We start from the raw sequence: 26,026 nt of genomic DNA, 5'->3' as shown, positions 1-26,026 counted from the left end.
AGAACAAAAACAATCAACAGACCCACCTTCAGGAAATTTAGGAAAGTAAACTCAAGATGGAGTGAATGAAATATTTGTTTAGCCCTTTTGAAAGTCACCGTTTGATGTATCCCTTTGGCAGCAGCAAATTAGAGCACTGACCTAGAAGGTCAAACTCACAGCCAAAGTTGCTAACATTTTCAAGGTCTCTGAAGATTAGGTTCAACAATTGATCAAGACATTCAAATCAGTAGGGGGGGAAATCCATCAAACTGATTGGATGATACTGTTTAGACTGAGGCAGCTAGGTAGCATAATGGATGGAGCGCCAGTCCTCTGGCCAGTTCAAATCTGGCCTTGGACGCTTTCTGGCTGTGTGACCCTAAGCAAGTCACTTAACCCTGTTCGCCTGAGTTTTCTCATCTGTATAAATGAGCTGAAGAAAAAAATGGTGGGGCAGCTAGGTGGCGCAGTGGATAGAGCACCTCCTGAAGTCAGGAGGACCTGAGGTCAAATCCGGCCTCAGACCAAACACTTGACACGTACTAACTGTGTGACCTTGGGCAAGTCACTTAACCCCGATTGCCTCACTAAAAAAAAAAGAAAAGAAAAAGAAAAGAAAGAAAGAAAGAAATGGTGACCAATCCAGCATCTCTGTCAAGAAAATCTCAAATGGGATCACAAAGGTTGAAATGACTGAACAATCATTTAGATATTTCTCACCAACCGCGTTCTCCTCCACCCCCTTGCCATCTGATTTCTGTATCCTCCACTGAAACTATTCTTTCTAAAGTCACCTCTAAGGTCAAATCTAATGGCATTTTTTTTTCAGTCCTCCTCCCCACTACAGGGCTTTACACAGTCAATCATGCCCAGTTCCTACCCACAATGCCCTCCTTTGGCTACACTTTCCTGGCTCTCCTCCTATGTCTCTAGCCACGCCTTCTCTGTTCTATTTACTGGCTCCTCCCCACCTCTTCCTCATCCTTTTAGGTTAGTAATCCCCAGGGTTTTATTCTTGGTCTTCTTTTCTCTCTTCTTTGGCAATTATCTTTACCCCCAAGACTACCACTGCTAGCTTGGTGAAGCTAATTTCCAAATACTTATCTCTGGTATTAATTTCTCTTCTAAGCTCCAGGTCTGAATCTTATAGGATCATAGAGGTCAGCTTCATAGATCTCAAAATGAATTGGATCATTAGGGCTTATCCAGTTTAACCCCATCATTTACAGATGAGGAAACTGAGCTTCAGAGAGGCTATGTGAATTTCCCAATATCAACACAGCTCAAAAGTATCTAAGACAAGATTCAAACCCAAACTTTCCTGACCCCAAATCTAGTACTCCACCCATGACACTATACAGTTTCTAACTGCTTTTAAGACCTCTCCTCCAGGATATCCCAGAGACAACCTAAGTTCAGTATGTCTTCATGGAATCTATTATCTTTTCCCTAAACCTGTTCCTTCTGCCTGGGACATGGTTTTAAAACATAGGCAGAGAACCAAATGTATGTAGTGCCCCATGTTTAACCACTTTCCTTGCCTCATCTTCATATGTGATTATGCATCAAGTCTTATTGATGCTACCTCTGTAACCTTGTTCTCTTCTACCCCAGATCACCTTGCATCATTCTTGTGTCCCTGTAAATCTTCCACAGGGGATACCCTTGGGGAGCTGGGGCTCTTTCTCCAGGTCTTTCGACCTTTATGTTGCTAACATTTATGGACTGTCCAGCTGTTATCCCTCATGCTCACTGAATGACTGTCCCATCTCCTTTTCCAGTCACCCTTTCCCCTGATAAAGTCCTTTGCACTGCTTCTTCTGCCCCAAGATTCAGTTCACTGATGCCTACCATACATTTCTCTTTCCCTGTTCCAAGGAAGTAATATGATACAGTCCACTGATACCCACCAAGTGCTTTGCATCATCCTTTAGCAAACCCTGGGTCATAGGACCATAGATTGAGGCATTAAAGGCCATCTAGTTTAACCACCTTATTTTATTTATGAGAAAACTGAGGCCAAGAGAGATAAAGTAACTGTTCATAGGACTATAGGTTAGAGATGAAAGGGACCTCCGAGGCCATTTAGCAGCCACTTTATTTTACACATAAGGCAACTGAGACCTTGAGAAATGAAGTGATTTACCTAAGGTCACATTGGTGGTAGATGTCAGACTCAGGTCCTCTGATTCTTAAATCTGCTGGTCTTTTCACTATATCTCATGGCCTCTCGTTATCCTATTTATTGCCTCTTTTCCACCTCCTACCTATTGTTCACATCACTATGAAATTAACATTTCTTATGCATAGCTCTGATGATGTCATTCTTCAGCTCAAAAATCTTCACTAGTTCCCTACTGCCCACCATGGAAAGGTCAAACCTTTTTGCCTGGCATTCAAGGCCCTCTAGAAACTGTTCACCACTCTGCCTTATCTCATTCTACTGCTTCCACATGGTTTGCCCTTCAGCCCAACTGGCCTAATCTCTGCTTCCCAAATCATCTCTAAACTTTTCTGCCACCCTCTCCTTGTTAAGGTTGTTCCCTGTGCCTAGAATGTTCGTTCTCTCTCTCTCTCTCCCCCTCTCTCTCTCTCTCTTTCTCTCTCTTTCTCTCTCTCTCTCTCTCTCTCTCTCTTCTCTCTCTCTCTCCCCCCTCCTTCCCTCCCTCCCTCCCTCTTCCCCTCTCTTTCTCTCTCCCTCCCACCTTCCCTCTCCTCTCCCTCTCTCTCTTCCTCTCTCTCTCCTTCCCTCCCCCTCCTCTCCTCTGTATCTCTCTTTGTGTCTGACTGTCTTTCATATCTCTTTCTTCTTCTCCTCTCTCTTCCTTTCACCTTCCCTCTCACCTCTCTCTCTCTTTCTCTCTCCTCTCTTTTTCTCTCTTTCCCTCCTTCCTCCCTTTTGAATTTGTACCAATCCTTTAAAGCCCAACTCAAATGTCTTCTCTACCAAAAATCCCTCTAACTTTTTATTGCCAGAGTCATAGTAGGCTCTTCATAAATACAGGTGGATATTAGAGTAACTCTGAAGTACTGTGTTCAGTTCAATTTTGGACACAGGTGCTTAATAAATGTTTTGTTTTATTCAATCTTGGAAGTTTAGATAATGGGGGTGGGGGTGGAGGCAGGGTTCCAGTCCCTGCCCTATGAGAATCAGCTGAAACAACAGGGAATATTTATCCCAAAAAAGAGAAGACTTTGGGCTGGCATGATTGCTATTTTCAGATGGTTGAAGGACAATCTTGTGGAAGAGGGGGTGGCACATTCTGCTTGCCCCAAAGGGAAGAATGAGAAACAGTAGGTTGCAGTTTCAGAGGGGCAGATCAAGGATTAGGATCAAGTGTCCTACAAAGGATAGCCCTACACAAATGAAATAGGCTGCCCCTGGATGGCAGTGAGTTCACCCTCACTTAAAGATTCAGTTACATGCTGGATGGCCACATTTTGAGGATGCTGCAGAGGCCCAGAGATACTAAATGATTTGCCCAAGGTCATGCAGATAATAGATATCATAATGGGATTGGAACTCAGGTCCTCTGACTCCAAATGTACGGAGCCAGGTTGAACTAGTTGCCCTCTGGGGTCCCTTCTAACTCTGAAGTACTGTGGTTATAGTTATAATCTGAGGCTTATCCTACCTATTAGAATGTAAGCTCCATGAGGGCAAGAACCGTATCCTATCCAAACTGGGCATCTCCCTTCATATCTACCAGTGTGCTCTGCACAAAGGAGACACATACTGATCATCTGCTGAATTGAATTAAACTTAGACACACTTAAAAACATGCATTTTGGAGGGGGGATGTCCTTTCCACTTCTTTTTTTGAAACTCAAAGTATTTGCTAGTGTTTTATTGGGATCCAGGGAGTCATCAAACTTTTATTGACAAATACAAGCTACTCTCGAGGCCTGAGAGATACAAAGAAAGAACAGTAATAATGGTGATGATAGCTGACATTGATAAAGCACATTAGAGTTCACAGAACACTTTCTGTACAGTATCTAATTTGATCTCCACTGCAACCCTGTGATAGTAATTAGGTAGGTGGGGCTCAGACCTGTGATATCGGTTTAGGAGATTCTTAGGTTAGAAACACTCTACTAGTATAGATGGGCAATTCACTTGTGATTTAAGCAATTGTCTGGAGCATCAAGGGGTTCAGTGGCTTATCCATGGTCCTTCAGCTATGACTATGTGTCATTGGCTGGACTGCAATTCAGACCTTGCTGCCTACAAAGCTGATTCTGTTAGCTCTGCCTTGCTGCCTCTTAGTACATAAGTAGACACTACAGATATTGGGGTTTTTGTTTGTTTGTTTGTTTTTTGGCTAGACAATGGGGTTAAGTGACTTGACCAGGGTCACACAGCTAGTAAGTGGCAAGTGTCTGAGGCTATATTTGAACTCAGATCCTCCTGAATCCAGGACCAGTACTCTACCTACTGAGCCACCTAGCTGCCCCTACTACAGCTATTGTTATTCTCATTTTGCCATTGAGAATATTAAGGCTCAGAGATAGGAAATGGTTTTCCCAATAGTAGAATATTTACAAAGCTAGGAGTGACACTTGGTCCTTAATCAGGGCTCCTCCCACAAATCCAAAGCTGACAAAACACCAGTGCTCTATGTCACCTGTTAGTCTGGTGGTCCTTCCTGGTATCTGTACACAGAGTTCGACTTGATTCCTGTTGCCCAGATTCATGGATTGAGAAAACATGAAATCTAGAAGGAATCTTAGAGAAGTTATTTAATCCAACAATGCAGTTCTCTACTTCACCATTTTACAGATTTAGAAACCAAGACTCAGAGAAGGAAAGCAACTGGGTCAATATTGCAAAAACAGGCTAAATCAATAAGTTAGTGAATGACTTGGGATCTAGATCTTCAGAAACTCAGTCCAGTGCTTTTTAAAAATGTATACATAAATATTAGAGGTAGCAACTCATAATGGATAGAGAACTGGCTTCAAAGCCAGAAAAATCTGTGTTCAAGTCTTTCCTTTCATAGATATTAGTCATGTGACACCAAGCAAATCACTTAACCTCTCATGGCTCTAGGTAACTCTTTATAAGGGTTCTTAACCTGGATCAAAGAAGGTTTTTTGAAGGAAAAAAAATGTAATTACTATTTCAATATAATTGGTTCTCTTTGTAATTCTACATATTTTATTTTATGCCTATAAAACCATTATTCTGAGAAGGGATTCATGGACTTCACCAGACTGCCAAAGGTCTCCATGACACAAAAAAAGGTTAAGAACCCCTCCTCTCAGTAAACATTTATTAAGCATATAATAATAGTAAAAATAATAATAATAATTAACATTTATATAGCACCTACTATGTACCAGGCTCTGTGCTGAGCACTTTATAGTTATTATCTTATTTGATCTTCACAACTGTGGGAGATAGTTGCTATTATTTTGCCCATTTTACAGATGAGGAGATTGAGACAAACATAGATTAAGTGATTTGCTGAAGGTCACACAGCTAGTAGGTATTTGAGGCCAGACTTGAACTCAAGTCTTCCTGACTCCAGGCCCAGAGCTCTGTCCACTGTACCACCTAGCAGCCACCTACTATGTACCTGGCACTGTGCTATGTGCTAGGGATACAAACAGAAGCAAAAGATAGTCCCTGCCCTTAAAAAACTAAATATGAAAACAACCATGTACAGAAAAGCTATATACAAGACAAATTGGAAATAATGAACAATAAGAAGGCCTTAAAATTAAGGTCGATCAGGAAAGCCTTCCCGTACAGGTGGTATTTTAGCTGGAACTTAAAGGAAGCCAGCAGGTGGAAATGAAGGAGTGAATTCTGGGCATGGGTGGAGGATGGAATAGCTCAAGGAAATGCCCTGAGTCAGGACATCAGGAGATGAAGTATCTTGTTCAAGGAGAAACAAGAAGGCGCATGTCACTGAACTGCAGAGTGATCTATTGGGGGAAGGAGTTAATGTGTACAAAGATTAGAAAGGTAAGGGGCAGCCAGTTTATGAGAACTTTGAACTCCAAACAGGGGATTTTATATTTGACCCTGGAGGCAATAGGGAGTCACTGGAGTTTATTGACTAAGGGCATGACATGGTCTGGTCTGAGCTTTAGAGAGATTAATTTGACAGCTGAGTGGAGGATGGAATGGAGTGGGGAGAGACTTGAGGCAAGGGGTCAACCAACATGTTATTGTAGCGGTCCAGGTGATGAGGGTCTGCACCAGGGTGGTGGACGCTGTCAGAAGAGCGAAGGGGGCAAAGAGAGTATGCAAGAGATGGCAAGACAAAATGGAACTTTGGCTATTTTCCAGAAAGGGTGCCAACCTGCACTGGTAGAAGGAGTTTCCTCACATGGGAGTGCCCTATGGCAATGAAATCATAAGTCCAGTCTCTATATGTGTGTGTGTGTATGTGTATGTGTGTATCTATACATATATAATATGCTCTATATATGAGTGTGCATGGATATGGTGCCTTTTGTTTTTACATTACAATCATTTCTGTATATCCCCACCAGCCCTAAAATTGAACCCTCTCTTGTAACAAAGAAAAAAAGTTTGGAAGAAACAACTGATACGGTGATTATATCTGACAACATACGCAACGTTCTGCTTGAGCCCAGGGCTCTTTTTTCATGATCCTCCCTTATGTGCAGCTTGTATTGGTCAGGATTCAGATATGATTTTGTAGCCTGAACGATAATGAACCCAACTATATGAAACCAAGTTAACATTCCTGGTATACACTGTATATTAAGTTCTTCCTGAAATGTCATAAATGGGGGGAGAGATTTCATTGTTCACATAACCAAGGATATATGTATATACATGTATGTGCATATGCACACATAGATATATACAAATGTGTGTATATCTGTATATACAGACATACATATGTGTGTAAATACATATCCTTTCCTCAGCACACTTCCCCTACGGGCAGCTGCAGACAGGTCAACTGTGCCCTCCCTATTTTGTTTGTTTTTTCTTCTTTAGTTTTCATGGAAACCTCTCTTTGCCTTGGCTTGGGATGGCTGCTGCTAGAAACATCACTTCTATTATAAGAGAGCATGGAGGCACCATTAGAAAGAGGGGGAGATGCCCGAGGTGGGGAGCAGTTTGGCACATGCAGCCAGGGTCAGTACAAATTTTTTAGCTCAAACAGAATTGTGGCCAATCATGGCAGGGAAAGCTGATGTTCACCTTGATAAATACCCCTAGGGAAGTCTGCGGGCAGTAACATTCTTTATTTGTGATGGGATGATTTTTTTTTTTTCCCCTAAAGTCCTATTGTGTCAGTTCCTTTCACGGGAATAGACTTGGGCTCCTGTTCAAAACACGTTTCCTTCTCCTCCATTGGTCGCCAGCTCATGGTGGATTTCTGTGCTTGGGGAAGACTTGGCTGTTTAGAATATGGAACATTCCCCATCTGTTTATGGCAGCTCGGGAGAAGGTGACATTCTGGGCTTCATCAGGCTCTTGAGTTTCTGAGTAATTGAAGCTTTAAGAGACTGAAGTGACTCACCCCGTGCTGTTTATTCTGGTCTTGTTTGTAGATGAGAAAGGAAAATCACCAGCTATTACCACCCACTGCAAAATGGTAAAGATTAGAATAGGTAGGGAAAATGCTGAAAATAATTTCCCCCACACTGTTTGGCACTGGGCTATGTGGAGTGGTGTTGGAGGCTGCAAGTGGTAAACCTTAGTCATAACACAGCCGCTTTTTTCAACCTGTGTTTGGTGATTGGGGAAGAGGCATGAGCAGGGAAAGCTATTTTTCCCTTCCCCCACCCCTCCAGATAAACTCCCTATATTAGAGAGAGTTAGAGTCAGAGTTCCTGGGTTCAAACCCTTCCTCTGGCATTAACTTAGCTTTGCAACCAGGGGGCAAGTCACTTAAGCTCTCTAGGACTCAATTTCCTCTTCTGCAGATTTAAGGAGTTGGACCAGGTAACTGCCAAGTTTCTTTCCAGCTCCATGTCTATTTTCCTATGATTCCAGACCTGTACGACACTTTGTACATAACAGATTCTGGCATAATGTAAGGCTTGCAGATGGGCATGTCAGAAGGCTCAAATTCCACCCGCTAACACTTCTCAGCAACTCTTCCAGCTACGGTTCTATGATCTTATGAAAACTCTCTAATAGCAAAAGCTATCCCTAAGTGTAATGGGCTGCCTAGAGAAGAAGTAGATTATCCCTTCACTGGACACCTACAAACAAAGGCTGGATAGTCACTGGTCGGAGGATGTTAAAGGCAGGATTCTTGTTCAGGCATGGTGTGTCTGAGAGATCACATTGAGATCCTTGCCAGCTCTGAGATTCTGTGATTCTTCGTTATTTACTTAAGAGATCCCTGACAAAGAAGGTGTGCAAAGAAGACTCTTGAGGCCAGGAAATAGCTGAGATGAGGTTTTCTGCAGGTCAGAAAGCAGACAGATCAGGTGCTGTATACTATCTATGTGACTTTGGACAAGTCATTTTATCTCTCTGGACCTCAGTTCCCTGATCAATAAAATGAGAGAATTGTACTAGATGACCTCAAAAAGCTCTTCAGGCTCTTAACATTCTGATCCTATGTAGTTTGCGGATTAATGGCATGGATATACAGGTAGTCATCTCTCTATAGCAGTTTTCTAAACTATGAGGTATGCCACCTCACTAACAATGATAATAATAATTATAATAATAACTAACATTTATGTGACACCTCAACGTTTGGAAAGCACTTTACAAATATTCTCTTATTTTTATTCCCACAACAACTCTGGGAAATTGAAGCTATTATTGTCCTTATTTTACAGATGGGGAAACTGAGGCAGACAGCAGTTAAACGATTTGCCCAAGATCACACAGCTAGAAAATGTCTAAGGCTGGATTTAACTCGGGCCTTCCTAACTCTAAGCCCAGCACTCTATCACTAAACCACACTAAGCCCCAAGAATGGTCTTGAAGCAATAACCAAAATGATTAGATATTTTATAACTTCTACATGTCTTTCCACTTTTAAGAATGAAAACAATGTTCAAATCAAAGCCAACCAAAGTAAAACTAACACCACCATCGATTCCAACTTCCAATCACTATGGCCTGTTGGTTATTTAATGCAATTTGCACAAACAAGGACAAATTTGAGTCAGTGCGCATCAGAGCTCAATGTGGGTGTTATCTGCTGTTGTGTGTTTTGTGTTTCTGGTCACATCTATTTATTTATTTATTTATTTATTCATTCATTCATTCATTCATTCATTCATTCATTTATTTTTGCTAGGCAATGGGGTTAAGTGACTTGCCCAGGGTCACACAGGTAGTAAGTTTTATGTGTCTGAGGTCAGATTTGAACTCAGGTTCTTCTGAATCCAAGGCCAGTGCTCTATCCACTGCACCACCTAGCTGCCCCTTCTGGTCACATTTAGACATAAAATGTGTGAACTCAAAGTTAAATAGTCTGCCTGGAAGTCAAAATGACCATAATATCTGTTTTCTTTCAAAATGTCATACATTTTGGTAAAGACATTAAGAAGCTGGTTGATCTCCACACACACACACACACACACACACACACACACACACACACCTGCAAGTTTTAGAAAATTAAAATAACTCAAGAATGGTCACAGATAATGTTTGATATTTTCAACAATTACATTTAAATTCAATTAGCATGCATTTTGTCATCTTTAATTTCATTAAGCAAAGTAGTGTCCTTTCTTGATGGATAAATAACCAGTTAGAGCAGCTTAGACCATTCTTAGCAAAGACAAGAGAAGCCATTTAAACAGAGGGAACAGAGAAACACACAAGAAAACCCACAGCCAGGAAATATAATCCACAATATTATCACTAGGATTCACAAATCCATAGAGGATGGAGAGGAAAAGACCTCTTCATTTGTTTTGCATGAATCCTTTAATGGTAAATAGCATGAATCCCAATTAATTGAAAGAACATTTTGAAAGTGCACGTGCAGAAGAGATTGGCAAGACAGATTTTCGAGTGAAAATTAGATGCTTTAATAATCACAAACAACATTTCAAGAACTCTATCTGTGACATCAAAAGGATTACCTGAATCTTATAAGGTTGCTTACAGAAAGGGTAAGTGGAAAAAGCCTCAGACAATAGGGGAATTCTTAGTACTATCTTTAATTACTGTTATGGTCAAATGATGCTTGCCAAATCACATCCAAAGCAACTTCAAATGGTTAGAAAGCAGCATGGTGTGGTGGAAAGAGTGCCAGACTTGGAGACAGGAAGAAACGAGTTCAGATCCCACCTTTGACTCATAGCTGGGTAACCATAGGCAGGCCAGGGCAGCTAGTTGGCGCAATGGATAGAGCACTGTCCTTGGAATCAGGCAGACTCATCTTCCTGAGTTCAAATCCAGCCTCAGACACTTACTAGCTGAGTTTCTCCAGGCAAGACACTTCACCCTGTTTGCCTCAGTTTCCTTTGTTGTAAAGTGAGAAGGAAATGGCAAACGCCTCCAGTATCTCTGCCAAGAAAACCCCAAATGGAGGTCACCAAGTCAGAGATGAGGATATGACTGAAACAAACAACAAGCCTCCATCTGTAAAATGGGGGGGGGGGTTAGATTAGGTGACATTTGAGGTCCCTTGCAGCTGTAAGTGTACAAGCATATGAATCTATGCATACTTAAAGCTGGCTTAAAACTATACTAAGATTTTTGAGACACCTTGTACCTGGGGAAAAGAATTGTCTACAGCTAGGACCAGATTAGTGTGAATAATGGCTCTCCTGAAGCAGTCTCATTATTTGAATCTGCACTGCATATTTCCACTGGGCTGGAGGCAATTTCCACATCTTACACAATCACAACTTCAAAGTGTGCCAATTTGAATACATGCAACCCTGTCTGCAAGCCAAGCACTCTCCCCACCACACCAAGCTGCCTCCTAACCATTCAGAGTTGCTTTGGATATTATTTGGCAAGCATCATTTCGATCTTACCAGTAATTGAAGGTAGCATTAATGTATCAGGGGTTTCAGCATTTACACTAATTGAGACCTCACTTTATGTTCGCTGCTAACTGGGACCTGGTTGCGTATGTCCAGAGACCTTTGAAAGCAATAAAGTGAGAAACAAAAAATCTTCCTATTTTGAATTTCAAGTGAATGAAGTAACAGATGTAAAGATTCTCATTTGACCACATCTGTACAATGTTACAGAAAGCATGTTAGGGAAGATTTGTTACCGTGTAGATTTACTGTTGGCAGTGCCACACGAAGAGAAATTTCAATATATTTGATAGAGTTTTAATGAAAATGATATGATGTGGGAGAATTGTTTGGACTGAGCTTTTATGGAGCTCAATCGATTTCAGGACAAAATGTAGGTCTAGAAGCATTGGAAAACATGGGCCCCAGTGCATTGGAGATACGCTATGTGCCTTGCACACAATCGGGAAATATCAGTGAGGCACTACGTGCAGTTTTCCAAATTGCTCCAAGAGGAATAAACCTTATTTTTTAAGACCATTGAAAGGAAAGTGCTTTTCAAAATTCCGTGATGATATGAGGATAGAGCTTAGGACATTTGTGCATTATCACGTGCAGCATCCTGGTTCCCTCATGCTAGAGTAGTTTAAAGGAATTTGGGGCTAAAAAAAAGAAGTTGCCATTTTTCTTGGTGATAAATAAATTTATTTGATGACAAAAATATTCTCCTCAACTGTGTGTGTTCAGTGGCTATCTTTGAACCACTAAGGACTATTTTTGAACCAGTCCAAGGATAGTGGAGAAGAGAGCCAGCCTCAGAGTTGTAAAGACCTGAGTTCAAGAGTTCCTTTTGGGATACACTGGCTATGGAAGCCTGGGCAAGTCATCATCACTCAATACAACCCTCTTGTCTCACAAATGAGGAAACAGAGCTGCAAAAAGGTGAGGAAACGTGCCCAAGGTGTCCCAGGTAATAAGGAAATGACAGAGGTCACATTTGAACCCAGGTCCTGTGACTCCAATTCCATCACTCTTTCCATTACACCACATTACAAGGCAGAAGTCCCAAAGGGACGGTGTGCACAATCAATGTTATGGAAATTCTGGAGAAGTCGTGATCATGGTGGGTCAGAGTGCTCAGGGAAGGCTTCCTGGATGCTGGCCTTGAAAGATAAAAGATCTGGGCAAGTGGAAGGGAAGGAGAATGGAAGGGCATGCTGGACAGAGAGAAGAATGTGAGCAATGCACACATAAAAGACATAGAACCCTAGGTTTGGAACTGAAAGGGACTTTAGAGATGATTTGGTCTCATCCCTTCATTTTACAGAGAAAGAAGCTGATGCCCAGAGAGGGAAAGTGATTTCCCCAGGACCACAAAAAGGTAGTAATCAAAAGAGTAGGGATTTGAACCCAGGACTTGAAAGTCCACTGCTCTTTCCACTCTACCACCCCGCTTCTCTGGGTTGCGGGACAGTAAACAAATTTGAGATGAATGTCGGGGACAGGGGATGGTGATGAAGTAAAGTGGAAGATGGGGCTAAAAAGGTAGATCTAAGGGTATAACTTAGGGAGGGCCTTGAATGCCAAACTAAAGAATTTAGACATCATCATGTTGGTAATGTGATGTTATGGAAGGAAGTTCTGGAATAGTTCCCCATCCACACCTTTCCAGGTCTTCTAGAGTTCCACTTTTCTGTCAGCTAAGGGTAGAAAATGGAAACATGCAATTGGAATGTCAACCTGATGGAAGAGAGACTGGCAGAAGGGGAAGCAGGTGGTTGTGTTTTAGTAATATGCTCCCAAAGGTGTGCTGGTAAATGTTTAACAACCAGCTCTCCAGGGGGGAAATGTACACAGGACACACTTTTAAGTTTAATCTTCATTATTAACTTTTTCTCCAACATGTTCTTAAGTCTAGAAATCAATAAAATGATAGCTTGATTTGGAGCATTTGCCCAACAGCAAGCCCTGATTCAGAGCATTTGCCAATTTCCAAGGCATAAATGCTCACACTGAAATTTTAACAATTGGCTTACAAGTTGATAGGGGCTAACTCCAGCTTGCCCATGTGTGTACCCTGTGTGAGATGTCAGTAATCTCCCGAAAAGATGAGCTGAGATGCTCTTAAGTTTTGTTTTTTTTTTTTATCCCAGACCATCACCACATGGTAAATGAATCCAGGATGCCTATCTCTAGAGCTTCTACTTTTAATCCAATTAATTTCTATCTGATTGTGCTTATTTCACTCTAGATACACTCACACAACTCTTCTTATGCTTCTCTGAATTGTTCGTATTCATTATTTTTTATGGTAGAATAATAATCTTACTTTAAATTCAATGTAACAAACACTAAGCACTGATTCAATACTCAAGCCTGTGCTCAGTGCTTGAGAGAGAACAACAAAAATTTAAAAGTCTCCTGTCCTCAAGGAGCTTACATTCTCCTGGGCAAGGAAACCAATATGTTCATAGATGAGTCTATACAAAGTAACACAGAGGAAGAAAACAGAGACGGGGAGAGGGAGAGAGACAGAGACAGAAAAGTAAAGATAGAGCTTTAACACCTGAGAGATTCAAGAAAGGCCTAATATAGGAGGTGACTAATGAGAAAAGCTTGGAAGGAAAGACTCTATCAGGTAGACATAAGAAAGAACCTTTCTAAAAAAGGGAAGGGGAAACACAGGCCCTGGAGTCAGGAGGACCTGAGCTCAAATCCAGACTCAAACACTTGAAACTTCCTAGCTGTGTGACCCTGGGCAAGTCACTTAACCTCGATTGCCTCAAAAAAGGGAGGGGAGGGAAACATCTCATTTATTTCTCAATTCACTTTAATAATAAATCTAAAGCTAAAATGGGCTTCAGAGGCCATCCAGCTCAATGTCCTTATTTTACATATAAGGAAATTGAGTCCCAAAGAAGTTAAGGGACACAAGTCCCTAAGGTCACACAAGTAGTAGGTGACACAGGTGTGATCCTCAGGTGTTTTTTCCCCCTAATTTCAGGTTTAAATGTTTGTTTCCATCTACTATATGATTAGAGGAGGAACTATCATGCCCAGTTTCCTGATGAGGAAGTTTAGACACAGGGAGTTCAAGCAGTTCACCTAACATCACACAGTAGAGAAACTGGGGTGTGGAGTCATGCCTAGGGACCTTCTGTGACCTCACTGGGTGTAGATCATAGATAAGATTATAAATTTCAGGCTAACAGGACCTCCAAGGTCACCTAATCCAAGCCCTTTATTTGACAGAGGAGGAAACTGACGACCAGAGAGGTGGCCAAGGTCATATAGGTAGTAAGCAGAATTCCAACCAACATTCTCTGCCTTCTAATCTGGAGTCCTTTCCTCTGCATCCCACTGTCTGATTTACTGGTTGGTTAATGACCTTGGTCTCTGGCTTTGATTTCTCTCTCCATTTCACTGGGTTTATGCTTTAATTTTTTTTCCTTTTGCCTCATGTGCCTGTGATTTTGTTGTTGTTCACTCTAGACCTGTGATTCATCAATATGAGGAGCTCCAAATGTGGACGCTTCCTACGTGAAAGCAGCTCACCAACTCACCTGTAACTTACGGTATTTGAGAGATGCATAGGAATTGTAAGAGGTTGACTTACCCGTGCTCTCACAGCCAATACACGGCCAAGGCTGGGCTGGGCCCTGGGTCTTCCTGACCCACAGGCAGATTCTCTATCTGCAACCACATGCTGCCTTTTGGCTCAGTTTACCAAAATAAAAGCTCAAAAAACAAAAACAAAACCAACCACAACCCAGCTCCCACTAAGAAGCAACCAGTTCCCAAGATAAAATATCAGACAAGCCAGGCAGATACACCCCAGCTGGCAGCCCTTCCTGCATTAGCAGAGAGGAGGAGGGAAGCTCACTGACAGATTCTATGGCTCTGCACCAGAGTTAACTATATGGCTAATTTATTTTAAAGAAAAAAAACATTTAAAAGCATGAGTTGTACTACATAGCCAGAGGCCTGAGTCTTTTATAGTTAATGTGTGATTTTTGCTGCAGAAATTACCATACTGTGGAAGAATACCTTACTCCCAGGCTACACCCAAGTTTCCTAGAAGCTGTGCCATGCCTAACTAGGATCTACCCACCACCTCTCAGAATCTCCAAGTATGAGACCTGGGAGGAACCTGAGACATCATATTGCAGTGAGAAAAATGCTAGCTTTGTGATTAGGAGACCTCCATCCAAATGCTGGCCCTGCCACTTAAATCTTGTGCGATGGCATGCTTGTAAATGTTTAACAACCAGCTCTCTTTGGGGAAAATTGTATGCACAAAACACTTTTAAGTTTAATCTGCATCATCGACATTTTCCCCATTATTTTCTAAAGTCCAGACAATCAATAAAATAATACATGAAGCACTGGTTTGTCACATTTGTGGATTTCTGAGGCATAAATGTTCACATCAAAAATTTAACAATCTCTAGTTCACTCCTGACCCTGTGTGACCTTGGACAAGTCCCTTAATCTGCCTAGGACTCAGTTTCCTTGCCTGTAAAGTTGAAGGATCAGACCTAATGACCTATGAGTCTCTTCATCTCCCTGGGCCACAGTTTTTTCCTTGGTAAAAGAAGGGGATTGAATGAGCCAGTATCCAATATCCCTTCCAGCCAGCTCTATGGTCCTTTGATCTAATGTAGCCTCATCAGCTTTCAGGGCAGAGGGCTGGGGAGGCTTAGCAAAGAGGAGGAACCCCACAAGTCAAAGCTAAAGCCTAGAATTCTGATGGTGAGTGGATGAAATCTAAGGACTGGAGCATTTTATCTCTATAGTTTCTCTTCCCTAGTTCCCTAGGGGTTTTGTAATATTTTATATGCACACATACTGTTGCCCCTAATAAAAGGTAAGCACCTTGAGGGCAGGGCTTGTATCATTTTGCCTTTGCATTCCCAGGCAATGTGCTAAGCACATAGTAGACACTTAATAAATGCTTGTTGATTGATTGATTGTTAGGTTGGCTGGTTATTGGTTATCAACAAAATCTCTTCAGAATTGTCTGGTCAAATGAGATCATCTTGTGGGGGGGGGCAATGGAAGGCACTATAGACTTTCTTATCCAGGAATTAAGCTCAAAAACCTCCTTCCACTTCCCTCTTTCTTCACTCCCTACCTCCACCTCCACTGTCATACTCCCACAATGCCCTTACTTCCATTTTCCCTCTGGTGAGCCATGGTCAGTCACTGTGTCTATATGAAGCAGTGCCATCTGCTGGGCAAAGAAAAGGAGACACTTCTTGGTAAACCCGCTCAACATCCCACTCTCTTCCATCTCTCCTGCTATTCCAGAAGGAAGAAGGCAGGCATTAACTAGCTTTGTGCCTTGAAGCAAATTGCTGGAGAAGCTATGAATAAGCCAACCACAGGAGATCATCGACAGGGGCACCATGAAAGATAGCAGAGAAATCCCATCTGGGGAATTCAAAAGCATCTTCTAAATCGTATTGACTTGTCTTGAAATCCAAGCTTACAAAATTGATGGGGGTTAGTGGGGCATGGGGAAGAGAGGGATATTTTATTACAAATAAACTTTCTATAATGTTCTTTAAAAATGGAACATTCCTATTTTTTTAAAAGTTAGTTCTTGCTTTCAGATCATTAAGTGCCATAGAGTTTAGAGACAGAGAAACATAAACCAAAAGTGTTATGAACTCCTGCTGGTTGAGGATCAATCTGAAATGAAAATTAATGGTCTCAGAAATGATAAAGATGCCAGAGCCTAATTTGTATGCTGTGAATCCGTAGTTAGATATTGGCTCCCCTACTAGATAAACTTCACAAAGGGACTGAGGGTCTGCTTTATCTTTGTATCTTCTTCCAGTTCCTAACGTGAATTGGTGTTTAGTATATGTTTGGACAAAGAACAAATGAATAACATCAATGGGGGTGGAGTGAAGGAAATGGAACTTGAATTATAAATGTTCAATGCCCTTTCAACTTTAGAACAGTCACTGCCTGGCCAAGTGCAATCATGGGGGGGGGGGGGGCAGAAAGAAGGTAATATAGACTCTCTTATCTCTTATATAGCACTTTGTAAGCTCAAAAAAACTAAAAAACCCACTTCCACCTACATTATTCATTTGTTCGTTTACCAAATATATGTGAAGTACCAATTTATATTTTAGGATTTGAAATCTGAGAAACTATGTTTGAGTCCTGGGCCTGCTACTTACTACTAATGTTACCTCCAAATGAAACAAGCTGCCAAAAAGACCTTAGAGCCATCAAGTACAACCTACTCATTTTAAAGCTGAGGAAACTGAGGCTTATTGACTTTAAGCAACCTGTCCAGTAAAATGCAGCTAGTGTCCAATGCAGGATTCAAACCCAGAACTTCTGAATCCAAGTCCAGGGTTCTTTCCACTTCACCAGTGGCATCTAATCTCTTTGTGGCACAGTTTTCTCCTCTAGACTAGGTGGCCTTTAAGGTCCCTTACAGCTCTAAATCTATAATCCTATAAAGTCCTTTGGTTTTTAAAAAAAATTTTTACTGTCTTTTGTTTTTACATCACTTTCATTTGCAAATATATCTCTCCTCTCTCCCTTCCCCAGAAAGCCAACCCCTGAGACAAAGAATTGGAAGGAAAGAGGAAAAAATGCAGCATATGAAATATTCCACACCCGTAGTCACCCCACTCTGGGTGGGGGAGTGGAAAGAAATGTATTCTCTCCTCTTCTTTGGGGCCAAGTTTGATCACTATGATTGGTTTCTGTTTTGTTTTTCATTCTTCTCTTTTACATTGTTATATTTGGAGTGTGCATTGGTTTCCTGATTCCACTTCCTTCATTTTGCATCTGTTCATATAAATCTACCCATACTTCTCTGTATTCTTCATAGTCTTGTTTCTTCATGTGAATTCTTCTGTTGTCTAAAGTGATGGTCACCTTCATCCAGCAGCATGCAGGTAAATGTTTAACAAACATGTTCTCTGGAAGGAAAAAAATGTATGCATGATACTTTTAAGTTTAATCTGCATTATTAAAATTTTCTCCATCACTTTCTTAAGTCTAGAGAATCAAAATCAGAAATCAAGCCCTGATTTTTAGCATTTGACCAATTCTGAAGTACAAATTCTTATACTGAAATTTTGACAGTCAGCTCTTCTGAGCCGGTTCCATGATGCCTCCAGCACACCCCTGCCTGCATCTCTATATGGATGTTAGAAAAGCATATTTTCACTTTATGAGTTCTTGAACAGGTTTTTCCTTAATTTTGTGACTTTGGGTCCATTCAATCTCCCTTTCTGTAAATCAGAATAATGAGTAGTAGTGCAGGGATGTGTGAGGGTTCAGAAATGGGAGGCAGCATGATGATATTAAAAAAAGAGAGACTGGAAGGTAGGAGACTTGATCTGAATCCTGGATTTGCCCATATATCCCATATGAGCTTTGGCAAGTCTTTACTCATTCCTGGGCTTCATTCTTCTTAGTTGTAAAATGAAGGTGTAGGACTGGACACAGTCCAAGGTCCTTCCAGCTTTAACATTCCATGAATTTTAAGCAGTATCCACAAACCAGAAGTACAATCAAATTAGCTATTATTTCTATAGTTTGCTGAAGTGCTTTCTTCATAGCATCTCTGGGAGCTAGACAAGGAAAAAATATCTCCTTTTTACATGAGAGAAGATAGCTTCAGAGAGCTTAAGTCTCTTGCTCAAAGTTACAATGCTTCAAATTCCAGTTTTCTGACTCCTAGTCCTGGGCACATTCTGCTACTCCCATGATGCTTTTTAGACACAAAGGGAGTACAATCATTTCTTTTTACTATATCAGACATGAAGGCTAATACAATTTTAGCCTGTATTACAAAAGGTATATCTGCCAAGGAAAAGGAAAAATTGGACCTGCTATACTCTGCTGTGATCAGATCACATCTAGAATAGTGTATTCAGTACTGGGTGTCGTATTTTAGGTGGATTATTGAAATGTGGCTGAGCATCTAGAGGAATAAGCCAGGACTGGGAAGGGCCATAAGAAAGTGCTCAGCCAGGATCAGTTGATGGTCCTGTGGGTGACAGCTTGAAGAAGAGAAGACTTGTTAGGAGAAGAAAAACTTTTTTTCAGGTATTTGAAAGGCTATCCTGGGGATGAAGAATCAGGCTTGTTATGAGATTAAGTGACTTGCCCAGGGTCAAACAGCTGATATGTTTCTAAGGCAAGATTTGAACTCATGTCTTCCTGACTACAAGCTCTGGGCTCTACCTACTATGTCACCTAGCTGATAGACTTAAGATTAGGAATACATGGGTTCAATCCTTACCCTGGGCATCAATCAACAAGCACATAGCAGGTCATTTCATTTTCCTCAGCCTCAGTTTCTCCATTTGTAAAATGAAGAGGTAGTAGAGTGGAAGAAATAAATTTTGAGTCAGAGGACCTGGGTTCAAAACATGGCACTGCCCTTTCCTGCCTATATGGCTTCACATAAGTCACTTACCCTCTCTGGTCCTCAGTTTCCTTATTTATGAAATGATGATATTGGATTAGATGACCTCTGAGATGCTTTGAAACTCTAGATTTAGTGATCCTATGTTTGCAATGAAGGAGAACCCACTACCTCTCTGGGCCTCAATTTCCTCATCTGTAAAATGATAGGATTGGAGTAGAGAAAATTGGAATTCCCTTCAAGTTCTAGCTCTGTGATTCTATGAAAAGGGACCTGAAACCTTAGAAGATAAAAAAACATTATTTATATTAGTTGACATTTCTATAGTGATTTAAGGTTTACAAAATATTTTATACACATTATGTCATTCGAGCCTCCCAGCATAGCTTTGAGGTATGTGCACCCAGTACTACAATGGATATGCATTTCTGCAGATGTGGAGATCTCTCCTACATATCTTCCCCCTTTAATGCAGAAAGAAACTCATCCAATGCCTGCCCATCCTATCTCAGGCCATGAAAGAAGTATTGCCCATGTTAGCATCCCCATTTTAAAGATGGGCAATGTGAGACTTCAAGAGGATCGTTGACTTAGTTGTGGTTATATAGCTAAGTGTTACAAAGAGGGTTTAAACCCAGGATTTTTTTAAAATTTTAAGTCCAGCACTTAATAACAGCTAAGACTAGAGTCCATGTCTGTTGGATTATAATGACAAGGATGATGAGGATGATAAAAGTAGCTGACTCATGACTAACTGGCAGGAGCTGTGAGATAGGACTGAAGGAAGGGGGGGAATGTGAACCAAGAGACATCCTAAATGATGAAGGCAGAGAGAGGAAAAAGAATGGTTTTTACTTTAAAAAGTTTTTTTTTGTTCTGAACTTAACAAATATCAAATAACTCCATATACATTGTAGAAAGGAGGGAGGGAGGGAGGGAAGAAAAGAAAAGGAATGAAGGAAAGGGAGGGAGGAAAGAAAGGAAGGAGGGAAGAAGGAAAGGAGAGATGGAAGAAAGAAAGGAGGGAGGATGGGAGAGAGGAAGGAAGGAAGGAAGGAAGGAAGGAAGGAAGGAAGGAAGGAAGGAAGGAAGGAAGGAAGGAAGGAAGGAAGGAAGGGAAGGAAGGAGGAAGGGAGGGCAGGAAAAGGGAAAGGATCTTAGGATTTAGACCCAGAAGATCTTAGAGATCATTTCCTCCAACCCTCTAATTTTGTAGATAAGAAACCTGAGGCTCAGAGAGATGGCTTGCCTAAAGTGATCCAGGTCCTGTAATCCTAAATCATTTCCACTGTGCCATACTGCCTCCAGATGTGGTTTATTCTTTTCCATCACATAAAATAGCATAATCAAGTGGCAAAGTGTTGCTAGGTGGAAATTCTTTAATGACTTGCTTTAATAAATAGTTCTAACATTCTTTGCTCTACAAGGTAAGTAAGGAGTACAGGAGATAGTGCACCAGGCCTGGAGTCAGAAAGACCTGAATTCAAAGCTAGCCTCAGACACTTACTGGCTGTGTGACCCTGAGCAAGACACTTCACTTCTATCTGCCTCAGTTTCCACATTTGGAAAATGGAGATAATAATAGCACCTGTCTCCCAGGATTCTTATGGGGATCAAATGATATATCCTATGTAAAGCACCTTGCAAAACCAAAAAGCATTATGTAAATGCTAGCTGTTGTTGACCTTTCCGTATTCTAATTAAATCCTTCACTCATGTCCTATTCCTTCTAGCATCAACCCTACATACATCTACTTTGAGCAAGTCACTTACCCTTCCTGGGCCTCAGTTTCCTCATCTGTAAATTGAGAGGGCCAGACTAGAGGAAACCCTCCCATGCTCCTTCTTGCTCTGGGTCAGTGATTCTCTTCCAACTCCGACTGAAGTTTTACCCTTGAAAGTTGGAGCCTTTTGTGCTGCTGATGTCTTTGTCTCTCTTTGAACGAGTCAGTAAAGGCTATCAGAGGCAAATGAAACCATATCTCCTGTTCTGTTATTTTAGCAATTCAGTCAGGAAGGGGTACATTTGCATTAGGTAGTAATGGCAGAGGCAAAACATGATCTATGGCAAAAGGCTCTTAAATGAGTGAGTTGGCTATAATGTAATATTGTTAATGGAGAGAAGGGCATCTTATTTTTTCTCGTCCTGCTGAGTAGCAGGAGGTGTATTCAACCAGATATTAGCTATGGATTATGGTCTGATTCTAATTGAAGTTTACTCAACAGACCTAGCTCTTGGCCTTTGGATGATAAAAAGAATTGTCTCTAAGATGTGCAGTGGAAATAGAAATGGCCCATCAGAGGTCCTGCATGCAACTCCCAAATCTTGTCCATATGTATTTTGATTTAACTTTGTGCCAGATTTTTTTAAGTGGGGGTTGGTAGGAAGAGCAGGTGGAACATTTTCAAGGTGATTTAATCTTGTAAGAGCCACAGACACTCATAAATGTCAGAAGTAGATACATGAAATTTATTAAGTGGGGAGGAATTTGGAGGTATTACAGTATTTACAAGACTATGTGAGGAGGAGGATGCTCGGAATGGCCACTTACATTTCCATTAGAAGAGACTGAGTAAACTGGAAGAGTAGCTTAAGCCTGATGAAAATCGCCCATGTCTTTGTGTTGCTTTTGTGTATTGTAGTCTAATTGTATTGTTTAGTCTTCTATGTTTGATATTTACACCATTGATGTCTATAAAGGATGAAAAGATGAGATAAAGAGTCATCCTTAGTTTTCTTGACTCTAATGAGTCAGGTTGTTGGCTTGAAAGAGTGAGTAACTGAGGGAAGTCAGAGCTTCATGTATCCTCCTTGCTAAAGAATTTATTTCAGACCCATAATTAGGCTGGGATGACTGGGGCTTTGTCTCAGATGAAGAGTAGGTGAGCTCCCAGGGAAATACTCTCTCCTTGCAGTGGCCTTCTGGCCCTCCCTTCCCTCTTTGCACCTACATATCCTTACCCTGACTTACTTAACACTCAGAAGGGTTCAGTCACTGTGGTATACTAGGCCCTGCTACCTCCCTCTCTAGCCTCCTCCTAGTGATCAGTGGTTATGGGTCATTGACTGTGCCACAGAAGCTCAGACCAGATTCTCTTGGGAATGGTTCACCTCTACCCCAATCTGACTTCATCCAACCACACTGGCCTGTCTCCTCACATGACCCCAATTAAGTGAACTTGCCTTTGGTACCTGAATTCCTAGTTCTGAGACTGATTTGTTCTTTGACTCCCTGAACCAGACACTTGTAATAAAAAGATGGAAAAGGACATAGTTCTTACCTTCAGGCCACTTACACTCAAGTATGTGGGATGAGACATGTGCAAAAATAATAATCACACAAGTTAAAATTCAGTCAGTGTATATGTGAAGTCAAACAGAGGTATAAGGGAAATGATGGTTTATGGTGATGATAATAATAATAATTTAAAAATCACTTAAAATGTTAAATCATTTAATCTGTTTTCTAGTGAATCACCCCTAATCTGAGTAGGTAGATAGTGTGAGGGAAAGAGAAGTGAGGAAGTTAGAAGGAAGCTTCTTGAAAGAAGTATTTTCAGCAGATAGAAATGTGTGGAGAATCCATTCTAGTCATATAGAATGAGAACAACAACAATAAAAGTTTTGATATGTATGTGTGTGTGCATGTATGTATGTATGTATGTATGTCTCCCATTTGATTCCCACAACAACCCTGTGAGGTAGAGGTAATTATTTTCTTATTTTATAGATGAGGAAAGAGAAACTGACATGACTAGTCCAGGGTCACACAGCTAGTAGATGTTTGAGGCAGGATTTGAACTTAGGTTTTCCTGACTCCAAATCCAGTACTCTATCCACTATGTCATAATACCTCCATCACAAATACAAAGAGATGGGAAAGGGTAGGACCAAAGAAGCTATCTAGTAGTCATTTCTGACTTGGGTGTAGAGTCCTTGAAGGGCAAAAATGAGGTAGGACGCTTAAGATGTAGGACACGGCCAAACTATTAAGGGTCTCAGATGTGAGAATGAGGTCCTTGATGAGCCAGAGAGCACATCCTCCTACTAAACACATACACACAAAAATGAAAATATGCATATTGTCAGCACTGCTTATGTGTGTGCACACAAATCCATTCACATCAATTAACAAAAATGAATGTTATAGAATTTCTCAATAATATCCCAATACTCCAGTGCAACTGTAATCTCATCAATATGCGTATTCCCTATCATGGTACATTATCTCATCCCATATATGCTTACCTTGCACACAATACTCCATCTCTGTGCCTTTGAACTACTGTCCCCATCTCTCTCCTTACCTCCACCTCATGGGCTCCCTGGCTTCCTTCAAGAATTTGTTCAAATCCCACCTCCTGCAGGAGACTTCTCCTAACTTCCACCCGCCCCCGCCAGCTGCTAGTGCCTTCCCCTCTGACATTATCTCCCATCTACTTTACAGGTATATTGTATGTCCCTAGATGTTTTCATGGTTTTTTCCCTCAATTAGAATGTGAGCTCCTTGAAGGCAGGGCTTATTCTTTGAATCCCCAGCATTTAGCACAGTATCTGACACATAGCAACCTCTTAAGAAATACTTGTATTATCTAAGACAATTCCAAAAGACTCATGATGGAAAATGCTGTCCACATCCAGAGAAAGAACTATGGAGTCTGAATGCAGATTGAAGCATACTATTTGCTCTTTTTGTTTTTATTTTTTCTTTCCCATGGTTTTTCCCTTTTGTTCTGATTCTTCTTTTACAACATGCCTAATGTAGAAATATGTTTAGTATGATTGTACGTGTTTAGCCTATATTGGATTGTATGCTGTCTTGGGGAGGGTGGAGGGAAGGGAGGCAGGAAATTTGAAACTCAAAATCTTATAAAAGTGAATTTTGAAAACTGAAAATAAATTAAATGATTAAAAAAAGAAAACCAAAAAAAGAAAGAAAGAAAGACTTGTATTAACTGACTATCCTGTATAACTTATCTACACCTTCCTTTCAATCTACCAGCAATGGATAAAGCGCCAGGCCTGAAGTCAGGAAGACTCATCTTTATCCTCAGATACTTACTAGCTGTGTGATCCTAGGCAAGTCACTTAACCCTGTTTGCCTTAGTTGTCTCATCTGTAAAATGAGCTGGAGAAGGAAATGGCAAACCACTCCAAGATCTTTGCCAAGAAAACTCCAGATGGGGTCGTGAAGAGTTGGACACAACTGAAACAACTAAACAACAGCAATTTTGAAAACCCTAAAAATCCTTAGAACTTATCAAATGGTCTTCAGTTCTTTCAAAAGTAGCCTCCAGTAGCAGCTAGAATGGCTGGAAGGGAGATTCTGAAATCAACATTTATTATGCACCTACTTTGTGCAGGGCACTATTCTGAGTACTAGGGATGCAGACAGAAATGAGAATTAGTCTGCCCTCAAAGAGATTACATTCTACTGTTAGACACAACATATAAGTAAATCAGAAAATAGATGACCATTTGAAGAAAACACTCACATGTTGCAAGAGTGTGATATCCCCTACAGAGGACTGGGCACACACATGTACAGGGAACTTTAGTGCACATGGAAGCTACCCAAACTTTAATAGCTTAGAATTGTACTAAGATTTTGAGGACACCTTGTATATATGTGTGTGTGTATATGTATATGTAAATGGGCTTTAATGTTATACATACATATACATATTTGTATGTGTGTGTGTATTCATGTATATACACATCCAGACATATATGTATATAGGATATATATGTGTGTATGTATTTTGCACCTTATACTCTTGGAGTTGCCTGGGGCACCCAGAAGTGAAGTGAATTTCCCAGGGTCAAAAAACCAATGTGTCAGAAGCAGATTTGAACTCAGTGCTTTTCTGATTCAGAAGCCAACTCTCAGACCATGACACCATTATATTTGTATATATTTATGTGTGTATATATGTATTATATATACTATGTAAAATACATAATATATACTGTTATATATTTATATAGATATACACGTATATCTATATATAGATATTTGAATAATATATATTTATATATAGCATATATTTGAGACTATATATAAATACATGCACACATTAATTTACAAAAATCACCAAAGCATGTATTAAGTTCCTGCTATGTGCCAGGCAAGGTGCTAAATGCTGAGAATAGAAAGGCAAAAGTAGAAAAGGAAAGAGCATAATTTCCACTGACAAAATCTTATCCATTTCTGATGCTGGACCATTTAACAACATCAAGGATGTTGGTGACAAGAATGTTCTTTTATGGGTCTTCTGTAGCTATGACTTTGACCCCTGCAGGAGCAGTTGCCAGGCTGCATCTCCACAGGGGCTGTTTCCCAAGATGATAGCTGTAGTCAGTGGGATGGAGACATTGCTGTTTCCATAGCTTTGGGGTTTGGGGGTTTAGGCTGTCTCCATTGGTGGCTTATGGGAGATGATGGTCAAGGTGGTGATGTTGATTTGGATTACCTGGCACATGCTACCTCCTGTCTCTCATTCAGGGTAGGATCTGGCATCTCAGGGTGGCTGTTGGTTGGCCATTAGTTGGCCATTAGTGAGAATGGCTCATTCCTCTCATTCCTTCTTGACTAGATTTGCCTCCCTGGATGATGGCTATGAGGGCTGAGCTGGAAGCAGGATGGGTGGAATAAGGGGGGGGGGTGCCACTCCTGTGTCTCCTGTTCT

At 40.9% G+C, this 26,026-nt stretch overlaps 1 protein-coding gene across 1 annotated transcript in view; it reads left to right on the top strand.

Moving 5' to 3' along the window:
• LOC114043283 (acid-sensing ion channel 2-like) overlaps positions 1–26,026 on the top strand; it is a 354,478-nt gene that overhangs the window by 91,750 nt on the left and 236,702 nt on the right. The window lies entirely within an intron of this gene.

Source organism: Vombatus ursinus, unplaced genomic scaffold (genome assembly GCF_900497805.2).
Source record: "Vombatus ursinus unplaced genomic scaffold, bare-nosed wombat genome assembly UNPS02014768.1, whole genome shotgun sequence".
In the NCBI taxonomy this organism is placed as follows: Eukaryota; Metazoa; Chordata; class Mammalia; order Diprotodontia; family Vombatidae; genus Vombatus; species Vombatus ursinus.
This window is presented reverse-complemented; position numbering and strand designations above follow the sequence as displayed.